This window comes from Gorilla gorilla, chromosome 3 (genome assembly GCF_029281585.2).
Source record: "Gorilla gorilla gorilla isolate KB3781 chromosome 3, NHGRI_mGorGor1-v2.1_pri, whole genome shotgun sequence".
NCBI lineage: Eukaryota > Metazoa > Chordata > Mammalia > Primates > Hominidae > Gorilla > Gorilla gorilla.
This window is the reverse complement of record NC_073227.2, coordinates 61660292-61682395: the sequence shown is the minus strand read 5'-3', so window position 1 is coordinate 61682395 and position 22104 is coordinate 61660292. Positions and strand designations below refer to the sequence as shown.

The 22104-nt window shown below is 40.5% G+C and overlaps 1 pseudogene; it reads left to right on the top strand.

Annotated features, from left to right (window-relative positions):
* The window catches only part of LOC129532874 (uncharacterized), a 139968-nt pseudogene extending 125174 nt beyond the window's left edge, over positions 1-14794 (top strand).
* The last annotated feature ends 7310 nt before the right edge of the window (positions 14795-22104 follow it).

Here is a 22104-nt window from a genome sequence, read left to right as displayed (position 1 = left end):
TTGGTGGCACCAAAGTGCCGGCTGCCCTTATAACTATTGTAACATCCATAAATACCAATGGTGGGGTGAAAAAGAACAGATAGATCCCAGATGGCCCTTCCATCGCAGACGAGATAGAGACCTTTCATATACATGGATAGTTAGAGACCCCTGGAACTCCCGCTGGACCACGCCTCAACACAGGGCTGTATACTACTCCTCCGCCTCCACATGGCCTAGCAGTCACCTCTATCTGTGGCGGGGTCTAGTGCAGGTATGGCCCCTGGTCCATGGAAATATCCAGCGACAAGAAAACCGCCTGACACAAGATTTACGTCCTTTTTCCTGGTTAAAATTATTGCAAGAAGGATTAGAACTTGCTAACCTTACAGGACTTCACAGCCTGTCTGGCTGCTTTCTGTGTGCCACTCTAGGGCATCCACCGCTAACAGCTGTCCCCCTGCCATGGGGATCCTCCACCTCTGCCCAAGCTAACAACCACCGAAACCTCTCATATGCCCCTATCCCTAACGTGCCACTATACCTAAACCCCAGTCAAGAAAAGTTTCCCTACTGTTTCTCAGGAACTAATTCCAGCCTCTGCAGCATCACTGCAACACCCCCTAATATCACCTTAAGGGCTCCATCAGGCATATTCTTCTGGTGTAATGAAACACTATCTAAAAACCTATCAAGCCCCTCTGTTACCAACCTACTGTGTCTTCCTGTCACCTTAGTTCCCCGGTTAACTCTACTTACTGCCGGAGAGTTCCTAGGGTATACCGGTAACTGGACTAGTGCTGTTATTCACCCAGACCCTAGACCGAGACCTGCACGAGCCATATTTCTCCCCCTCATTGCAGGAATCTCCCTCACCGCATCCTTCATGGCGGCCGGACTGGCTGGGGAAGCCCTAGGTCACACCCTCATAGAAAGTAACAAGCTGTACCAACAACTTGCCGTTGCTATGGAGGAGTCAGCTGAGTCCCTTGCCTCCCTCCAGCGGCAGCTCACGTCCCTAGCACAGGTAACCTTGCAGAACTGGAGGGCCTTAGACCTACTCACTGCTGAAAAAGGGGGTACGTGTATGTTTCCAAAGGAAGACTGTTGTTTCTACATAAATGAATCAGGGCTTGTGGAAGACCGGGTCCAACAGTTACACAAGTTAAGCACAGAAGTAAGAACACCGCAGTTTGCTTCAGCTGCAGACCAATGGTGGAACTCATCTATGTTTTCTCTGTTAGCCCCCTTCCTTGGACCCCTGCTGAGTCTACTATTTCTGCTTACCGTAGGACCTTGTGTTGTTAACAGAATTTTGCGGTTTGTTAGAGAAAGGTTTGACACTGTACAACTCATGGTCCTCAGAGCCCAATACCAACCTGTAAACGCTGAAACAGAATCAGACTTATAAGACCTAAGATTGGCTCTAAAAATACCTGAAAAGAAAGGAGGGGAATGAAAGGAGCCAGGCACATTCCTCAGCCCCGGGCTCAAAACAAACAAGCCCAGTACAAACACATCCCATCCTCCCATCCCACCACATATCGCCATATATCTCTCAAACTTCCTGAGCCCAGTACAAACACCACCAGGAAAGTCTCCGATAAGGAGACAGCCGTTCAAAGTTTTACTGAAAGGGTGGGAACCAAAAGAATTCCTTTGTTCCCCTGTAACTTTCAGGCTATAAAAAGCAAACACTCGCATTGTTCAGGGCCCTCTTGCATGCTGTGGAATGGAGGGACAAGGTTCGAACTTGTAGTAAAGATCCTTGCCGCTTGGCTTTGACTCTGGACTCTGGTGGTCTTCTTTGGGGAACTAATGGTCTGGGCATAACAAACTTTGGGTTCATAATATCACAATTGAGAAAGGTACCTCCATGCTTTTGGAGGTTATGCACCCACTGGAATGCTTAAGGTAAAAGTAACCAGGGAAATTTCTCCCAAAAAGAGGATGGCATCCTTGATGCGAACAACTTTTCCTAAGCTCACAGATTAAGACTTCTACTGTCATGAAACACTTATCTTTAATTTTTTTTTTTTGCTTAGGCCTCTATGAAAAATAGAAGTGGAAAGGGGGGTCTGTTATGTGCACTAATGGGGTGCACTTTTATTTGTGAAGGAGTTTGAAGCCAGCCTTATACATGGATAACCTTATACTTTGATACATAAAAGATGAAGGCCCGATGAAGGCCCAATGAAGGTAAGGAACTTTAATGGTACATATGTTGTCTCATAATCAGTCAAAAACAAAACATTTGTTCACTCCTCTTAATCCACATCATGGGTTGAAGAGAACATTGCCAGAAGGGCTTTACTATTCTAAATGGGCAACATTTGTTAGGTCCTTTTTCCATGGCTTAAAGTAAAAGAAGCAATGATTAGAAATGTATCCTCCTGGTAGGCTGTATAGCAAATTCTACTGTAAAGGCTATAGTTACACAACAAACTTTAAATTCTCCTGTGAAACTTATGCTAAATAATAGAATTGACTGAACAGAGGAGAACCTGTGTGGCTGCTGGCACTTGTGGCCTATGCAGAAATACATTAAATGAAGATTATAGAAATTTAGTGGTAGGCGATTGATGAAGAAATTGCTTAGTCAAGTGAGTAAACTCTTTCTCTAGCTCATTCTTTGATTTATTTGACTTCAGGAGGTTTGGCTTATTGGGACCTTGGGGAGTAGGGAGAATACTCTAAACTCTTGGTATTATCCTCCCAATAATTATAATAACAGTCTCCCTGGTGTGCTGTATTCTCTCAGAAGTTTTAAATGCTTGCATGCAGCCCTATCTAGAGTATCTTATGGTCTCCCTTCAACTGGAATAACAGGAGCTGAGAGAAATGTGCAACCATGAGGACACATATAACCTATAAATGATGTGCTGAGACCAGAAACCCAAAATTATGGTAACCGAGAGTGGCACTGAGGCCCTACATTTTGGTTACACTCTCACGTAAGTGAAAGCCTGAACAAAAAGGGGGAGTTTTTCAAACAAAATTACGGGAGGCCATTGTTTTGGACTAAGCTCATGCACTAGGTCCCAACAAACCAAACCAAACCAAACCAAAATTGAGTCACTTGTGCTAAAACTTTAAGAAAACACATAGATTCTAGAACAAGCCAGGTTTTGTTTTTTCTCTTGCAAATCTCTATAACAAATTTTTCTGTCAGCATAGGTATGCACCCCCTGAAGTCCCATTAAATCTTTTAGCCAAATTCATTTTCTCTCTCCTAGAGACCCTCAAGTTTCATATGATCATGCAACAAAGGTTCCAGTCAGTTCCAGGTGAAGACATCAACCCTGGTCATGAAGAAGCTACCTTGTCCCTACTATAAAGCAGGGTGAGTTCTGTGATCCCCAATAGGTAGGGACTACACCCCAAGCCAACATGAAGCAGTTACAGAAAAAAGACTATCAATCCCTCTGCCTCCCATGAAGATTTATGGGGATCACATTTCTTAGGGGGGAGATGAGGCAGAAAAATAAGGTCAGGAGGCAGGGAATATAATGCTGATTTACACTTCAGCTATAACAGGAAATATTCTCTCTGTAGGGCGTTCACCATAAATGACTTTGTAGCTTTACTTCATTCTCTGCATTAACATAGAGCATACACAAGTAACAAATGGAATCTTCTAGGGGGTATTTAAACTCCCAAAAAATCTGTAACTGGGCCTTTGAGCCTCTATGGTCAGGCAAGCTCCCACACTGTGGAGTATATTATTCTTTTTAATAAATCTCTTTGCTCCTTCCTTGCTTTGTGCATTTGTCCAATTCTTTGTTCAAGACATCAAGAACCTGGACACCCTCCACAATTAACATCTAGGTATGATTTGCTTGGATAAGAGTCATTGAACACTACTAAACATGAATTTTGTAATCTTCTCTTTTGTAAAGTTTGTAGCTCATCTTGAAGCTTCTAGCTTACTAGAAAACTTATATTTAATCACACTGCATGGCACAAAGCTTGGTGTAAGACTCTCATTCAGAAGTTCTGGTTTTGACATACGACCTAAGACAAAAGAACAACCTTAACTTTTGCTTTCTTCTCTGCAAGCAGCTCAAATTTCAGCTTACTATTTCGCTATTCCCTTTTTTGAAAAATAAATCTAGTTCAAAAAATTAAAACATGTCTTTATAGATGCACTTTAAGTTTAATGACACTTTTACTCAAGGCTTTGTGGATGCTGAATTTGAAAAGTTTTGTTGAAAATTTACCCAGAACATGGTAATTACAGTCTCATTTGACCATGAAACAAATATATGAAAGAAAAATTAGGAACACTATATCATGTAGATGTTACTTATTGTCATTATTGTTAATTAAAATGCCTGACTTCTCTTTTTATTTTCCAAAATTTTTACCCTTTCTCTTTTTTCCCAAGTAAGATGTTTCATTGATATGAGAGTATAATAATTAAAAATAATGAAAAAATATTTACTTGTATGCTTTAAAAGAAAACATTTGGCTATTTGGTTAATGGTCATTTTTCAATATAAAGCAAGTTTTTTTAAAAAAAAATTGAAAATCTATTTTTAGTTTTACATAATATTCAGTCAGAGTCAAGTATCTTGACTTAGCCTTAGGACTTTGTCTAAATTGTAATTGTCAAAGCTTACCCTGAGTATGATCCTGTCATTCACTTCAAAGAAACATTGCAATGAAAACCAACCAAGACAGCAAAAGAGAAAGAGAAAGAAAACAAAATTATATATACATGCCAAATGCAAAATCCATTGTCAATCTGTCCATCTTACTGAAGAGTGTATTCTTATATGACAGATATGGCTGAGATATGCTTTCTTTCAAATTGAGTTTATTTTCTCATTAAAGGGAAAAATGCAATAAAAATACTAACAGCAAAACAAAAGAATTAGGTTGCATTTTTAGGAAAAAAATTAAAAGCAGGTGTTAAACACAGAGAACATTTTTACTCCATATGTGCTGCCCAGTCAAAAACTATGAGAATAAAAAATGTAACAATGAATTAATAAAGATAACTATAATCCACTTCTATCGACATCTATTAAGGTAAAACAACCACAACATCAACACTGAGATTAAAATTGACTTTGTAATGCCATTTTTTGTTTCTATGAAATAAATTCAAAAATAGAGCCAAGAATAATTTGAACATTTATAGAATACATCAATGATACATCATTACCTAGATCTTCTTCAATTCAGTGATTTTAATTTTCTGTTGAACAAGTAGGGTTTATCAGAGAACTTAGCATCTGAATGTAACAGGGGAATTGTAAAATGATTTCTTTAAATTTGCATGTCTTTGGCTCCTGAATAGCCATCAAAGTAATTGTTTCTTAAATGTTATGCAAATCTTTTCTCCTGTGTTGACCCTAATCAAAGCAATTAATTCTATAATGATGTCTTTCTTTGCAGACAGCATCTTATTATTATCTTGGTCTAAATTAATAACATCATGATAATAATTAGTAGATTTGAAATCATCTATTTATTTCTTACAGCATGTGGACTCCTTATAAAAGAGCAACAGGAATGGAAATTAGAGTAAAACATGGCAGCTGTGTTGATTGGTGTGCCCTCCTAACCTTAGCACCTGCAACATCGGCCTTATTTAAATGTGAATGTGATGTGTTTGCAATAGTCTTTCCCTCACCAGACTCTACAAAGTACAAATATATACAGTTAATAGTGTGTGTGTGTTTGTGTATATATATTAGAATATGTATCTTATGTTGACCTAAAAGAAAGATGCTGAGGCAAAATTAATATAGGTAGAGAGTTTATTTGAAGCAAGCTTCAGGGATGCAACTTCAGAGCATAGATTCAAGTTGCCCTGAATATACACTCCAATTAACAAGTACAAGTAGGTTTTTAAGAGGAAAGAAGAGGTAGTTTCTGTTAGGCCTCTGAGCCCAAGCCAAGCCATCGCATCCCCTGTGACTTGCACGTATATGCCCAGATGGCCTGAAGTAACTGAAGACTCACAAAAGAAGTGAATGTCCCTGCCCTGCCTTAACTGATGACATTCCACCACAAAAGAAGTGTAAATGGCCGGTCCTTGCCTTAACTGGTGATATTCCACCACAAAAGAAGTGAAAATGGCCAGTCCTTGCCTTAAATGATGACATTACCTTGTGAAAGTCCTTTTCCTGACTCATCCTGGCTCAAAAACCTCCCCCACTGAGCACCTTGGGACCCCCACTCCTGCCCGCCAGAGAACAAACCCCCTTTGACTGTAATTTTCCTTTACCTGCCCAAATCTTATAAAACGGCCCCACCCTTATCTCCCTTCACTGATTCTCTTTTTGGACTCAGCCTGCCTGCACCCAGGTGATTAAAAGCTTTTATTGCTCACACAAAGCCTGTTTGGTGGTCTCTTCACATGGACACGCATGAAATTTGGTGCCATGACTTGGATAGGGGGACCTCCCTTGGGAGATCAATCCCCTGTCCTCCTGCTCTTTGCTCCATGAGAAAGATCCACCTACGACCTCAGGTCCTTAGACCAACCAACCCAAGAAACATCTCACCAATTTCAAATCCGGTAAGTGGCCTCTTTTTACTCTCTTCTCCAACCTCCCTCACTATCCCTCACTATCCCTCAACCTCTTTCTCCTTTCAATCTTGGTGCCACACTTCAATCTCTCCCTTCTCTTAATTTCAATTCCTTTCATTTTCTGGTAGAGACAAAGGAGACACTTTTCTGGGGAAGGGGCAAGTACCCCAACCCCTTCTCTCCATGTCTCTACCCCTTCTTCGCCTTTCTGGGGGGCAAAAAACCCCCAACCCCTTCTCCTTCACCCTTAGCAGCAAGTCCCACTTTTCTAGGGGAGGGGCAAGTACCCCAACCCCTTATATCTCTTTGCCCCGATCCTTTATTTCCATGCCCCAACCCCTTATATCTCTGTGCCCCGATCCCTTATTTCCATGCCCCAACCCCTTATATCTCTCTGCCCCAATCCCTTATTTCCATGCCCTGACCTCTTATCTCTGTGCCCTGACCCCTTTCCCGCTTTTCTGGAGGGTAAGAACCCCCAAACCCCTTCCCTCCCTGTCTCTACTCTCTCTTTTCTTTGGGCTTGCCTCCTTCACTATGGGCAACTTTCCACCCTCCATTCCTCCTTCTTCTCCCTTAGCCTGTGTTCTTAAGAACTTAAAACCTCTTCAACTCTCACCTGACCTAAAATCTAAGCACCTTATTTTCTTCTGCAACACTGCTTGGCCCCAATACAAACTTGACAATGGCTCTAAATGGCCAGAAAACAGCACTTTCAATTTATCCATCCTACAAGACCTAAATAATTTTTGTCAAAAAAAGGGCAAATGGTCTGAGGTGCCTTATGTCCAGGCATTTTTCACACTTCATTCCCTCCCTAGTCTCTGTTCCCAATGTGATTCCTCCCAGATCCTCCTTCTTTCCCTCCTGCCTGTCCCCTCAGTCCCAACCCCAAGCGTCACCGAGTCTTTCCAGTCTTCCTTTTCTACAGACCCATCTGACCTTTCCCCTCCTCCCCAGGCTGCTCATTGCCAGGCCAAGCTAAGTCCCAATTCCTCCTCAGCCTCCACTCCTCCACCCTATAATCCTTCTACCACATCCTCTCCTCACACCCGGTCCGGCTTACAGTTTAGTTCCGTGACTAGTTCTTCCCCACTTGCCCAACAATTTCCTCTTAGAGAGGTGTCTGGAGCTGAAGGCATAGTCAGGGTACTTGTACCTTTTTCTCTATCAGACCTCTCTCAGATCAGTCAGCGTTTAGGCTTTTTCTCACCAGACCCCACTAAATATATACAGGAATTCCAATGTTTAACTCTGTCCTACAATTTAACCTGGAGTGACTTAAATGTCATCCTGACTTCTACCCTCTCCCCAGATGAATGGGAAAGAGTTTTTTCTCTAGCCCAATCTCATGCTGATAACCACCGGCTTCATGAGCCAGACCTCCAGGAAGGCATTAGAGCAGTTCCCCGAGAGGATCCCCAATGGAACTACCAGGCAAATTCCCCAGGTATAGCTAGGCAAGATTACATGATTTCCTGCCTAGTTGAAGGGCTTAAAAAGGCAGCTTACAAAGCTGTTAATTATGAAAAGCTTAAAGAAACTACCCAAGGTAAAGATGAAAACCCAGCCCAGTTCATGGCCCCCTTAGCAGCAACCCTTAGACACTATACCGCCCTAGACCCAGAAGGGCCAGAAGGCCACCTTATTCTTAATATGCATTTTATCACCCAATCCACTCCTGACATTAGGAAGAAACTTCAAAAATTAGAATCTGGCCTCAAACCCCACAACAGGAATTAATCAACCTTGCCTTCAAGGTGTACAATAATAGAGAGGAAGCAGCCAGACGGCAACGCATTTCTGAGTTACAATTACTTGCCTCTGCTGTGAGACAAAACCCAGCCACACCTCCAGCACACAAGAACTTCAAAATGCCTAAGCTGCACACGCCTAAGCCGCAGCAGACAAGCATTCCTACAAGACTTTCTCCATCAGGATCTTGCTTCAAGTGCCAGAAATCTGGCCACAGGGCCAAGGAATGCCCACAGCCCGGGATTCCTCCCAAGCCATGTCCCATCTGTGCAGGGACCCACTGGAAGGCAGACTGCCCAGCTCACCCAGCAGCCACTCCTAAAGCCCTGAAAGCTCTAGCCCAAGACTCTCTGACTGACTCCTTCCCAGATCTGCTTGGCTTAGCGACTGAAGATTGACACTGCCCGATCCCCTCAGAAGCCCCCTGGACCATCACGGATGCCGAGCTTCGCGTAACTCTCACAGTGGAGGGTAAATCCATTCCCTGTTTAATCAATATGGGGGCTACTCACTCCACGTTGCCTTCTTTTCAAGGGCCTGTTACCCTCTCCCTGATAACTGTTGTGGGTGTTGACGGCCAAGCTTCAAAACCCCTTAAAACTCCCCCACTCTGGTGCCAACTTGGACAACACTCTTTTATGTACTCTTTTTTAGTTATCGCCACCTGCCCAGTTCCCTTATTAGGCCGAGATATTTTAACCAAATTATCTGCTTCCCTGACTATTCCTGGACTACAGCCACATCTCATTGCCGCCCTCCTCCCCAAACCAAAGCCTCCTTCGCGTCTTCCTCTCATATCCCCACACCTTAACCCACAAGTATGGGACATCTCTACTCCTTCCCTGGCAACTGATCATATCCCCATTACCATCCCATTAAAACCTAATCATCCTTACCCTGCTCAATGCCAATATCCCATCCCACAGCACGCTTTAAAAGGATTAAAGCCTGTTATCACTTGCCTGCTACAGCATGGGCTTCTAAAACCTATAAACTCTCCTTAAAATTCCCCCATTTTACCTGTCCAAAAATTGGACAAGTCTTACAGATTAGTTCAGGATCTGCGCCTTATCAACCAAATTGTTTTGCCTATCCACCCTGTGGTGCCCAATCCGTACACTCTTTTGTCCTCAATACCTTCCTCCACAACTCACTATTCCATTCTTGATCTTAAAGATGCTTTTTTCACTATTCCCCTGCACCCCTTATCCCAGCCTCTCTTTGCTTTCACCTGGACTGACCCTGACACTCATCAGTCCCAGCAGCTTACCTGGGCTGTGCTGCTGCAAGGTTTCAGGGACAGTCCTCATTACTTCAGCCAAGCTCTTCTCATGATTTACTTTCTTTCCACCCCTCCGCTTCTCACCTTATTCAATATATTGATGACCTTCTTCTTTGTAGCCCCTACTTTGAATCTTCTCAACAAGACACACTTCTGCTCCTTCAGCATTTATTCTCCAAAGGATATTGGGTATCCCCCTCCAAAGCTCAAATTTCTTCTCCATCCTTTACCTACCTCAGCATAATTCTTCATAAAAACACACGTGCTCTCCCTGCCGATCGTGTCCGACTAATCTCTCAAACCCCAACCCCTTCTACAAAACAACAACTTCTTTCCTTCCTGGGCATGGCTGGATACTTTTGCATTTGGATACCTGGTTTTGCCATCCTAACAAAACCATTATATAAACTCACAAAAGGAAACCTAGCTGACCCCATAGATCCTAAATCCTTTCCCCACTCCTCTTTCCATTCCTTGAAGACAGCTTTAGAGACTGCCCCCACTCTAGCTCTCACTGACTCATCCCAACCCTTTTCATTACACACAGCTGAAGTGCAGGGCTGTGCAGTCGGAATTCTTACACAAGGACCAGGATCGCGTCCTGTAGCTTTTTGTCCAAACAACTTGACCATGCTGTTTTAGGCTGACCGTCATGTCTCCATGCAGTGGCTGCTGCCACCCTAATAATTTTAGAGGCCCTCAAAATCACAAACTATGCTCAACTCACTCTCTACAGCTCTCATAATTTCCAAAATATATTTTCTTCCTCACACCTGACACATATACTTTCTGCTCCCCGGCTCCTTCAGCTATACTCACTCTTTGTTGAGTCTCCCACAATTACCATTGTTCCTGGCCCGGACTTCAATCAGCCTCCCACATTATTCCAGATACCACACCTGACCCTCATGCCTGCATCTCTCTGATCCACCTGACGTTCACCCCATTTCCTCACATTTCCTTCTTCCCTGTTTCTCAACCTGATCACACTTGGTTTATTGATGGCAGTTCCACCAGGCCTAATCGTCACTCACCAGCAAAGGCAGGCTATGCTATAGTGTCTTCCATGTCTATCATTGAGGCTACTGTTCTGCCCCCCTCCACTAACTCTCAGCAAGCCGAACTAGTTGCCTTAACTCAAGCCCTCACTCTTGCAAAAGGACTACGTGTCAATATCTATACTGATTCTAAATATGCCTTTCATATTCTGCACCACCATGTGGCCATATGGGCTGAAAGAGTTTTCCTCACTACACAAGGGTCCTCCATCATTAATGCCTCTTTAATAAAAACTCTGCTCAAGACCGCTTTACTTCCAAAGGAAGCTGGGGTCATTCACTGCAAGGGGCATCAAAAGGTGTCAGATCCCATTGCTCTAGGCAACGCTTATGCTGATAAGGTGGCTAGACAAGCAGCTAGCTCTCCAACTTCTGTCCCTCACGGCCAGTTTTTCTCCTTCACTTCAGTCACTCCCACCTACTCCCCCACTGAAACTTCCACCTATCAGTCTCTTCCCACACAAGGCAAATGGTTTTTAGACCAAGGAAAATATCTCCTTCCAGCCTCACAGGACCATTCTATTCTGTCGTCATTTCATAACCTCTTCCATGTACGTTACAAGCCGCTAGCCCGTCTCTTAGAACCTCTCATTTCCTTTCCATCATGGAAATCTATCCTCAAGGAGATCACTTCTCAGTGCTCCATCTGCTATTCTACTACCCCTCAGGGATTGTTCAGGCCCCCTCCCTTTCCTACACATCAAGCTTGGGGATTTGCCCCTGCCCAGGAATGGCAAATTGACTCTACTCACATGCTTCTAGTCAGAAAACTAAAATATCTCTTAGTCTGTTTAGACACTTTCACTGGATGGGTAGAGGCCTTTCCCACAGGGTCTGAGAAGTCCACCGCGGTCATTTCTTCCCTTCTGTCAGACATAATTTCTCAGTTTCACCTTCCCACCTCTATACAGTCTAATAACGGACCAGCCTTTACTAGTCAAATCACCCAAGCAGTTTCTCAGGCTCTTGGTATTCAGTGGAAACTTCATATCCCTTACCATCCTCAATCTTCAGGAAAAGTAGAACGGACTAATGGTCTTTTAAAGACACATCTTACCAAGCTCAGCCTCCAACTTAAAAAGGATTGGACAGTACTTTTACCTCTTGCCCTTCTCAGAATTAGAGCCTGTCCTAGAGATGCTACAGGGTACAGTCCATTTGAACTTTTATATGGATGCACTTTATTGCTTGGCCCCAACTTCATCCCAGACACCAGCCCTCTAGGCGACTATCTTCCAGTCCTCCAGCAGGCTAGACAGGAAATTCACCAGGCTTGCTAATCTTCTCTTGCCTACTCCAGATCCCCAGCCATATGAAGACACCCTAGCTAGATGATCTGTTCTTGTTAAGAATCTGACCCCTCAAACTCTACAACCTTGATGGACCGGACCCTACTTAGTCATCTATAGTACCCCGACTGCCGTCCACCTGCAGAATCCTCCCCACTGGGTTCATCATTCCAGAATAAAGCTGTGTCCATCAGACAGCCAGCCTAATCCCTCCTCTTCCTCCTGGAAGTCGCAAGTACTCTCCTCTACTTCCCTTAAACTCACTCGTATTTCTGAAGAACAGTAATAACCCTTATAAGCCTAATACATCCCTTCATTCTATTAGGTCTCTTCGTCCTTACCGTACTTTTTGCAACAGGGCTTTACGAAGTCACCCCACCACTTAGGCTGAGCCCCAAAAAACTTGTCATCCCTACTATTTTTTGTCTAGTCATACTCCTATTCTCCGATCTCAACTACTTATAAATGCCCTACTCTTGTTTACACTGCCAGTTTACACTGTTTCTTCAAGCCATCTCAGCTGATACCTCTTGGTGCTATCCCCAAACTGCCACTCTTAATTCCCTCTTAGAGTGGGTAGATGATCTTTGCTGGCAGGGCACCCTCCAATACTTCCACCCTGATGAAGTTCTATTCTTTACTTTTATACTCACTTTTATTCTCATTCCCATTCTTATGCCACCCTTTACCTCTCCCCAGCTGTCTCCACCACACTATCAACCTTACCCATTCTCTCCTAGCCGCTTCTAATCCCTCCTTAGTGAACAACTGCTGGCTTTGCATTTCCCTTTCTTCCAATGCCTACATAGCTGTCCCCACCTTACAGACAGACTGGGTAACATCTCCTGTCTCCTTACACCTCCAAACTTCCTTTAACAGCCCTCATCTTTACCCTTCTAAAGAACTCATTTACTTTCTAGACAGGTCCAGCAAGACTTCCCCAGACATTTCACATCAGCAAGCTGCCACCCTCCTCCGCACTTATTTAAAAAACCTTTCTCCTTATATCAACTCTACTCCCCCCATATTTGGACCTCTCACAACACAAACTACTATTCCTGTGGCCGCTCCTTTATGTATCTCTCAGCAAAGACCCACTGGAATTCCCCTAGGTAATATTTCACCTTCCTGATGTTCCTTTACTCTTCATCTCCGAAGCCCAACTACACACATCACTGAAACAATTGGAGCCTTCCAGCTCCATATTACAGACAAGCCCTCTATCAATACTGACAAAGTTAAAAACATTATCAGTAATTATTGCTTAGGAAGACTCTTACCCTGTATTTCACTCCATCCTTGGCTACCTTCACATTGCTCGTCAGACTCTTCTCCCAGGCCCTCTTCTTGTTTACTTATACCCAGCCCCAAAAATAACAGTGAAAGGTTGCTCATGTATACTCAACATTTTCTCATACACCATGAAAATAAAACCTCCTCCTCTACGCAGTTACCCAATCAGTCCCCATTACAACCTCTGACAGCTGCTGCCCTAGCTGGATCCCTAGGAGTCTGGGTACAAGACACCCCTTTCAGCATTCCTTCTCACCTTTTTACTTTACATCTCCAGTTTTGCCTCACACAAGGTCTCTTCTTCCTCTGTGGATCCTCTACCTACATGTGTCTAGCTGTTAATTGGACAGGAACAGGCACACTAGTTTTCCTTACCCCCAAAATTCAATTTGCAAATGGGACCGAAGAGCTCCCTGTTCCTCTCATGACACTGACGTGACAAAAAAGAGTTATTCCACTAATTCCCTTGATGGTCGGTTTAGGACTTTCTGCCTCCACTATTGCTCTCGGTACTGGAATGGCAGGCATTTCAATGTCCGTCAGGACCTTCTGTAGCCTGTCTAATGACTTCTCTGCTAGCATCACAGACATATCACAAACTTTATCAGTCCTCCAGGCCCAAGTTGACTCTTTAGCTACAGTTGTCCTCCAAAACCGCTGAGGCCTTGACTTACTCACTGCTGAAAAAGGAGGACTCTGTATATTCTTAAATGAAGAGTGTTGTTTTTACCTAAATCAATCTGGCCTGGTGTATGACAACATAAAAAAACTCAAGGATAGAGCCCAAAAACTTGACAACCAAGCAAGTAATTAAGCTGAATCCCCTTGGCCACTCTCTAATTGGATGTCCTGGGTCCTCCCAATTCTTAGTCCTTTAATACCCACTTTTCTCCTTCTTTTATTTGGACCTTGTATCTTCCGCTTAGTTTCTCAATTCATCCAAAACCGTATCCAGGCCATCACCAATCATTCTATACGACAAATGTTTCTTCTAACAACCCCACAATATCACCCGTTACCACAAGATCTCCCTTCAGCTTAATCTCTCCCACTCTAGGTTCCCACGCCACCCCTAATCCTGCTTGAAGCAGCCCTGAGAAACATCACCCATGCTCTCTCTCCATACCACCCCCCAAAAAATTTTTGCCACCCCAATACTTCAACACTATTTTGTTTTACTTTTCTTATTAATATAAAAAGGCAGGAATGTCAGGCCTCTGAGCCCAAGCTAAGCCATCGCATCCCCTGTGACTTGCACGTATATGCCCGGATGGCCTGAAGTAACTGGAGAATCACAAAAGAAGTGAATGTCCCTGCCCCACCTTAACTGATGACATTCCACCACAAAAGAAGTGTAAATGGCCAGTCCTTGCCTCAACTGGTGATATTCCACCACAAAAGAAGTGAAAATGGCCGGTCCTTGCCTTAAGTGATGACATTACCTCATGAAAGTCCTTTTCCTGACTCATCCTGGCTCAAAAACCTCCCCCCCTGAGCACCTTGCGACCCCTACTCCTGCCTGCCAGAGAACAAACCCCCTTTGACTGTAATTTTCCTTTACCTGCCCAAATCTTATAAAATGGCCCCACCCTTATCTCCCTTTGATGACTCTCTTTTTGGTCTCAGCCCACCAGCGCCCAGGTGATTAAAAGCTTTTATTGCTCACACAAAGCCTGTTTGGTTGTCTCTTCACAAGGACGTGCATGAAAGTTTCTAAGTTGTTTACCAAAAATTTTTGGTAAAATAATATGTTATTGATTGATTATACATAGTTATTTGTATCATAAATTCCAGAAAGATGAAGGTAATTGGTGAGGCAGCTAGTCAGGAATGTAATGATTTTAAATAATTGCCCCCAGGCTTGGGTATGGCATGGGTATGGAGGGGAGTGACTGAAGTACCATACTCATGTCTCTCTGGTCCTGCATACCTCACAGAGTTCAGACTAATCTGAGCCAGTTTTCTTTTCTCACTTATATATACTATATTCATAAAAATTTGTGTACAAATATATGTAATATATAAGCTATATGTAATATATTAAAATATATGTAACTGTATGCATACATACATGACATACACACACATATAAATACATGTATCTATCTATATAAACATGCTTCCCCATATATACTTATATGTATCTGTTCTGTGATTATTGGAGCATTCCTATATGTTTTTATTTTACATATTTATTTTTCACAAAGATTCATACCTAATTGTGGCGTTTATTTATTCATTATAAAGTTAATATGCTCTTAGCAGGTTGAGTCTATAGACAGTAGACAAGTCATATAATATGTCAAGCAATTTCATTTACAAGAACCTTTAATATCAATACAATAATGCCTATGAGCTAGACTTCTACATTCTTTCTTGATATCCTTGAAGTAAGTTTTTCTAATTAACTTGTTTTAATTTGATGAGGTATCCTGATATCTTTATAGTTAGTACACTGAGGTCCAGGATTTTTATGCAAACTTTCTGGCTAATTTAGGTGGTCTGTCATCCTGGCAGTTTTCTTCATGAATAGATTTCTCTTAGTGGGTATTCTTATTGAATACCTATCTTAGACACAGTTTTCCGTTTGTCCCACCTGCATTTGATGTTTCATCAATTAACTTATTTGTTCCAAGTTCTCTGATTTTATGTGTATATATGTATACATATAAAATAATCTAACTCACTCAACCCAATAGCAATTATTACTGCAAATATTTGTACCTATTCTTGTAACATTTTACTTATGTTTAATATTGTACCACTGTAGGTAAAATGTAGAAACATTGCAGCATGTGAGGATATTTTTCAGTTTCAATGATATAATGACAATATGCATTATATTTTAAACCATACAAGACAATTGTATCATATTGCTTTAAAACATGATATATATTTTAGAGATAATAAGAAAATACAATGTTTTACATTTATCCAAGTCTTAGTGCTCTTTATTTCTTCTCCAAAATTGCTTCGTATCATTTTCCTTCAGTCTAAGTTACTTTTAGTATATTTATTCTGCTGTAGTATTCTGTATATTATATTCTTCTGGCAATAAATTTCTCAGTACTTTTATCTAAAAATGTGTTTAGTTCACTTAGAAGATATTTGTACAAAATATAATATTTATGAATTGACAAATATTTTTACTTTATTTCTCTCAGCATTTTAAAGATATTATTCCACTGCCTTTCAGCCTCCATAGGTCTTTTTGAGAAGTCACATATTTTCCTGTCATGTTACTCTGGCTTCATTCAGGATTTTTCATGTTATTTTTGGTTTGTAGTAACTTGTCTATAGTATTATTAATTGTTTAAACATTTATCTTATTTGGATCCATTAAGTATTTTACTTACTAAATTTATATATTTCACCAAATTGGAAAATTTTTTATCTATTTCATCAAATACTATTTTTCCTACTCCATTTGTCTACTCTATTTTTTTCTGCTACTACAATAACAGATATTTAAGATGTTTTAACATTTTATCAAAGGTACCTAATCTTGGGCTAATATTTTTCAGTGTTTTTTTCTCTATTATTTATATTGAATTAGTTGTGTTAATCTATTTCAATTTTGTTGATTCTTTCCTTTGTACACAACAATCAGTGAAACTTAATTTTTGAAATTGTATTTATTGAGTTGGGGAATTGTCATTTGCTTATTTCTTAAGGTTTCAAAATCTCTTTTAGTATTACATATCACTCTATTTGTTACAAAAATTTTTCTTTCATATTAATGAGCATAATGATTATAGGTGTTTCCCCTTCAAAACTGGCACAAGACAGGGATGCCCTCTCTCACCACTCCTATTCAACATAGTTTTGGAAGTTCTGGCCAGCACAATTAGACAGGAGAAGGAAATAAAGGGTATTCAATTAGGAAAAAAGGAAGTCAAATTGTCCCTGTTTGCAGATGACATGATTGTATATCTAGAAAACTCCATTGTCTCAGCCCAAAATCTCCTTCAGCTGATAAGCAACTTCAGCAAAGTCTCAGGATACAAAATCAATGTGCAAAAATCACAAGCATTCTTATACACCAATAACAGACAAACAGAGAGCCAAATCATGAGTGAACTCCCATTCACAATTGCTTCAAAGAGAATAAAATATCCAGGAATCCAACTTACAAGGGATGTGAAGGACCTCTTCAAGGAGAACTACAAACCACTGCTCAATGAAATAAAAGAGGAGACAAACAAATGGAAGAACATTCCATGCTCATCAATAGGAAGAATCAATATCATGAAAATGGCCATACTGCCCAAGGTAATTTATAGATTCAATGCCATCCCCATCAAGCTACCAATGCCTTTCTTCACAGAATTGGAAAAAACTACTTTAAAGTTCATATGGAACCAAAAAAGAGCCCGCATAGCCAAGTCAATCCTAAGCCAAAAGAACAAAGCTGGAGGCATCACACTACCTGACTTCAAACTATACTACAAGGCTACAGTAACCAAAACAGCATGGTACTGGTACCAAAACAGAGATATAGATCAATGAAACAGAACAGAGCCCTCAGAAATAACGCCGCATATCTACAACTATCTAATCTTTGACAAACCTGAGAAAAACAAGCAATGGGGAAAGGATTCTATATTTAATAAATGGTGCTGGGACAACTGGCTAGCCATATGTAGAAAGCTGAAACTGGATCCCTTCCTTTCACCTTATACAAAAATTAATTCAAGATGGATTAAAGACTTAAATGTTAGACCTAAAACCATAAAAACCCTAGAAGAAAACCTAGGCATTACCGTTCAGGACATAGGGATGGGCAAGGACTTCATGTCTAAAACACCAAAAGCAATGGCAACAAAAGACAAAATTGACAAATGGGATCCAATTAAACTAAAGAGCTTCTGCACAGCAAAAGAAACTACCATCAGAGTGAACAGGCAACCTACAAAATGGGAGAAAATTTTTGCAATCTACTCATCTCACAAAGGGCTAATATCCAGAATCTACAATGAACCCAGACAAATTTACAAGAAAAAAACAAACAACACCATCAAAAAGTGGGCGAAGGATATGAACAGACACTTCCCAAAAGAAGACATTTATGCAGCCAAAAGACACATGAAAAAATGCTCATCATCACTGGCCATCAGAGAAATGCAAATCAAAACCACTATGAGATACCATCTCACACCAGTTAGAATGGCGATCATTAAAAAGTCAGGAAACAACAGGTGCTTGAGAGGATGTGGAGAAATAGGAACACTTTTACACTGTAGGTGAGACTGTAAACTAGTTCAACCATTGTGGAAGTCAGTGTGGCGATTCCTCAGGGATCTAGAATTAGAAATACCATTCGACCCAGCCATCCCATTACTGGGTATATACCCAAAGGACTATAAATCATGCTGCTATAAAGACACATGCACACGTATGTTTATTGTGGCACTATTCACAATAGCCAAGACTTGGAACCAACCCAAATGTCCAACAATGATAGACTGGATTAAGAAAATGTGGCAGATATACACCATGGAATACTATGCAGCCATAAAAAATGATGAGTTCATGTCCTTTGTAGGGACATGGATGAAATTGGAAATCATCATTCTCAGTAAACTATCGCAAGGACAAAAAACCAAACACCACATGTTCTCACTCATAGGTGGGAATTGAGCAATGAGAACACATGGACACAGGAAGGGGAAAAACACACTCTGGGGCCTGTTGTGGGGTGGGGGGAGGGGGAGGGATAGCATTAGGAGATATACCTAATGCTAAATGACAAGTTAATGGGTGCAGCACACCAGCATGGCACATGTATACATATGTAACTAACCTGCACGTTGTGCACGTGTACGCTAAAACTTAAAGTATATTAATAATAAAACAAAATTAAAAAATAAAATAAAATAAAGGATTACTGCTTCGACACAGCAAAAAAAAAAAAAAAAAAAAAAAAAAAAAAAAAAAAATCCTTCACTGGTGATATCAAAATCTGGGCCAGTCTTTGTTAATTGCCATTTATTTTTGAGAATGAGTCTCATTTCTCTGGTTCTTTATATGTTGAGTTATTCTGATTTATATTTGAATGTAGTCATAGTGTGGATACTAAGGATTCTGTTAGGTTTCTTTAAAGGATGTTGGGATATTTGACAGGAAATTGGTTAGATTTGAAATTTAAACTCCATCTTTTGGAAAACTGCTGACATCTGATTTCATTGTCTTCATTTAGTTGCTTGCATTTTAACACATGCTTCTGGTATTCTCCAGATATTTGGTCATTTTATATATAGGATATGGGCATTTTCTCTCTTGTTCTCCTTCTTCTAAAATTCACTTCACACTTGTCCTTGGCTGCAATATACTGTACTCTGTTTTCTAGTTCATCACACCAGAAAGACTGTGAGTTCTCTTTCTTTCAAACTTGCCAATATCCTACACAGAGTGAGGTGTGAGTTTCCTTCCGGCCAAAAGCCATGGCAACAAAAAGACACTCACGTTGTTACTCTTCTCTTCCAAATGGCAGCTGACATGCAAAAATATACCTGCATTGTTTTATACTCCAGAATATAGGAGCAGAAGAGGCGTGGTATCTTTCCTCCCCATCATAAGGGTCATGGCCACCACTACTACATCCAAAGACAAATTAATGAGAGAAAAGTAAGACAGACTGATTTTACAAAAGTGTCACTTGACATAGAAGACTTGAGAAATGAAAACCTAAAGACTCAGGGAACTATCAATTTTTGTTTTTATGTTAGATAAATAATAGACAGTAAGGTAGAAATGTAATTGTACAAAATGGATATGATCTAATAGTAATAAATGAAGAGGGAAATCCAACAAGCCATGTCTTTTTCAATTTTTTTTGGCTGTTTTGTGTGGCAATCCTTCTCAAGCCTTGAGTGGGATCCCTTCTAGAATAAGGGTTTTATGACCTACTATTTGACAAGGTAGGTCAGATAATTTATTTACACTCAGCACTTACATAGAAAGATAGGAGAAGGTTTTATGGATAGCTTTGAAGTGTAGGTTTTATGGATAGCTTTGAAGGAGAAATGTCCTAGTTTCTATCCCTGCCCAGAGGGAAAAGAATTCTATTTTCTATAGCTTGCCTTTGTTGGGGGGCAAGAAATGGAAAGAGGAAGACAGAAGTCCAGAGAGAAACGTTGCTTCTGACACTGCTTCCAAGGTCTTTTTTTTTTTTTTTCATTAACTTTTATTTTAGGTACAAGGGACATGTGCAGGTATGTTATACAGGTAAACTCTTGTCACAGGGTTGGTTGTATGGATTATTTCATCACTCAGGTACTAAGCCTAGTGTCCAATTGTTATGTTTCCTTCTTCTCTTCCTCTCCCCACCCTTCACCCTCAGGTGTCTGTTGTTCCCCTCCATGTGTCCATGTTGTCTTATCATTTGGCTCCTTTATGATACAACAATTTATATTCCTTTGGGTATGTACTCAGTAATGTGATCGCTAGGTCAAATGGTAGTTCTGTTTTGAGCTCTTCCAGGAATCACCACACTGCTTTCCACAGTGGTTGAACTAATTTACACTCCCACCAACACTATATAGGAATTTCCTTTTCTTTGCAACCTCAGAGCATCTGTTATTTTTTGACTTTTTAATAGCAGCCATTCTAACTGATGTGAGATGGTATCTCATTGTGGTTTTGACTTTCATTTCTCTAATGATTATTGATATTGAGCTTTTTTGCATATGCTTGCTGGCCACATGTATGTACTCTTTTGAAAAGTAGCTGTTCATGTCCTTTGCCCACTTTTAATGGGGTTGTTTGCTTTTTTCTTGTAAATTTAAGTTCCTTATAGATGCTGGATATTAGACATTGTCAAATGAATAATTGGCAAATATTTTCTTCCATTTGTAGGTTGTCATTTCAATCTGTCGGTAGTTTATTTTGCTGTGCAGAAGCTCTTTAGTTTAATTAGATCCCATTTGCCAATTTTTCCTTTTGTTGTGATTACTTTTGTAATGAAATGTTTGTCAGTTCCTGTGTCCAGAATTGAATAGCCTATCTTATCTTCCAGGGATTTTATAGTTTTGGATTTTACATTGAAGTATTAATCTATCTTGAGTTAATTTTTGTAAATGTATTAAGGAAGGGGTCCAGTTTTAATATTCTTCTTACGGCTAGCCAGTTATCCCAGCACTATTTATTAAATAGGGAGTCCTTTTCCCATTGTTTTTTTGTCAGTTTTGTCAAAGATCAGATGGTTGTAGGTGTGTCGCCTTATTTCTGGGCTCTCTGTTCTGTTTTATTGGTCTATATGTCTGTTTTTGTACCAGTACCATGCTGTTTGGGATATTGTAGCCCTCTAGCATAGTTTGAAGATGGGTAGTGTAATGCCTCCAGTTTTGTTTTTGTTGTTTAGGATTGGTTTACTATTCCAGCTCTTTTTTTTGGTTCAATATAAATTTTGAAATAATTTTTCTAGTTATGTGAAGAATGCCTTTGGTAGTTTAATGGGAATAACATTGAATCTTTAATTGCTTTGAGAAATATGGGCATTTTAGTGAGATTGATTTTCCCTATTCATGAGCATGAAATGATTTTTCCTATTTTTTATTATGATTTTTCATTTATTTGTATCATTTTTGATTTCTTTCAACAGTATTTTGTAATTCACATTGTAGAGATCTTTCACCTCCCTGTTTACTGTATTCCTAGATACTTTAATCTTTTTGTGGCAATTGTGAATGGGATTGCATTCCTGATTTGGCTCTTGGCTTAATTTTTGTTGATGTAAAATAACGTCAATAATTTTTTACCTTGATTTTATATCCTAAAACTTTGCTGATGCTGTTTATCAGGTAAAGGAGCTTTTGGACCAAGACTCTGGGGTTTTCTAGATATACAATTATGTCATCTGTAAAGAGGGATAGATTGAATTATTATCTTCCTATTTGGATGCCC